General features: G+C 33.3%; 1 protein-coding gene across 1 annotated transcript in view; it reads left to right on the top strand.

Annotated features, from left to right (window-relative positions):
• The first annotated feature begins 381 nt into the window (after positions 1 to 381).
• Positions 382 to 1,953, top strand: part of LOC109859609 — a 39,427-nt gene continuing 37,855 nt past the window's right edge. The window contains exon 1 of the mRNA XM_020437997.1: positions 382 to 577. The gene's annotated coding sequence lies outside the window, so the exon portion shown is untranslated. The remainder of the gene's footprint in view (positions 578 to 1,953) is intronic.

Raw genomic sequence — 1,953 nt, 5'->3', positions numbered from 1 at the left:
TATATATATATATACACGTACACCGAAAAAATTGTATTCTTGTTTTGAGGATATCCCACTCACTTTAAGTATATTTTATACTAAAATAGGCGCCAAGAAGAGTTTTTTATTTTAAGAGGAAAATTTTTTAAATAATATAATATTGATAAGAATATATACTGATTAGAATATAAAAAGCCTCTATAGAAAAACATATATATCTCACTATCGAAAAAGACTATATTCTTAAATAAAGAATTATATTCTTAATTTCAGAAGAATATCATCTAAAATCTTGAAGAAGATTTTTTAAGTATAAAATCTACTTACGAGAATATAATTTTTTCGGTGTGCTATTGTTGAAGTCAATTATTTTATATTGATTACACACCCCGTACAGGAAGCGTATCGAGAAGTAATAGTTTTTAAAATAAATATTTGCACTTCACGTTTTTTCACCTTCGAGCTACAAATATCTCGACAGAACGAAATGATTTCAATGAATCAAGATCACCCGCCACAGAGACGATAACGTCTATTAAATTGTCTACTGAACGTTCGCAACGTTCCTGTGACGTCTAACGAACATTTGACGAAGGTTTGTATAGCACGTTCTTTTGTTCCGTTACGTGAAGATAATTTTGAAATTATTACGGGGTATTGCATTGAATTTATTTAAATTTTTTCACAGTTAAATCTTATTTAGTAGATTTTAATCTAACAAAATTTGGATGCAAAAAAATCCAAGTATTACACTGATACTTTTTTATGTAAAAAATTCTTGATATTCCTCAGCTTTTCTCGCCGATTGCCATTTGACACAAAGACTGTATTTGATACAACTTACCGACCTTGCGGTTTAATAAACAAATGCGGTATTTAGAAACAGCGGCTGAGTCTGAGGGTCGGTCAGAATGAGAGGAAGTCGAGAATATCAGTTCTCGGGAAATATCAGTTTGATAATCGCGTCTTTTATTTTGCTTGTTGGAACGCTGAACATGCGCAACGTGGTTGAAGAGCGCGCGCGAGCGGAATGCAAAACGCGCGACGGCAAAATAACGCCGGCAGCTAAACGTTCGCTCTGCGATTGCCGTGATCTGAGAAAATCAACTAGGGATAAGTAATATAGTATTACACACAACTCCAACACACTGTCAGAAATATGGTGAGAGAGACAGGAGAGAGAAAGAAAATTACATTTACATCTTTAAGCTGAAAAATTTATATACATCAAAAAAGATACGAGCGATATTTTATTTTAAAAATATCTGACATTATTTTGAAAATTGTTTGAATAGCGTTTCTCTAAACACGTACCCGGTAAAACATTTTTCATATATACTTATACACAAATTAGAATTATTATATCTAATTATCCAAATTTATATATATGTGTGTGTGTGTGTGTGTGTGTGTGTGTGCTGAATATGTCCATACAATTGTATCCATGGAAAATTTTTTACCGGATAGAAAAATAATTCAATCAACTTTAAACTCGAGATGAGATTTTACGCTTTTGAATAGAAAAATTCGAACAAAAAGTTCACGTTCGATTGTTCTCTTGATGATGAAAAAAAATCGCGAGAGAAAGGTGGAAGACAAGAAGCGCGCGCGAAACCTTTCGCGTGACAATAAAATAATATGCATTGCATTATTGTCGCGAGATTATAACGGAGAGAAAATTACCAATTCGCACGCAAGACAAATACAATCGCAGTTTTTTTTTTTTTTTTTTATTTGCTGTTGCGTGCTGCCGATCGTCGTTCTCCGCGCTTGCACGTTAGCGCATTCATCGATTACCACAACGTCAAGCGTTGACATCTAATGGCATACAATTATATCACGGAAAATCTTGCCTCTCCACGCAGCGTGAACTTTCTCACACCGAAAAAATTGTATTCTTGTTTTGAGGATATCCCACTTACTTTAAATATATTTTATACTAAAATAGGCGCCAAGAAGAGTTTCTTATTT

Source organism: Pseudomyrmex gracilis, unplaced genomic scaffold, assembly GCF_002006095.1.
Source record: "Pseudomyrmex gracilis isolate BER0280 unplaced genomic scaffold, ASM200609v1 scaffold_271, whole genome shotgun sequence".
In the NCBI taxonomy this organism is placed as follows: domain Eukaryota; kingdom Metazoa; phylum Arthropoda; class Insecta; order Hymenoptera; family Formicidae; genus Pseudomyrmex; species Pseudomyrmex gracilis.
The sequence above is the reverse complement of the archived record's forward strand: the minus strand, read 5'-3'. Positions and strand labels throughout refer to the sequence as shown.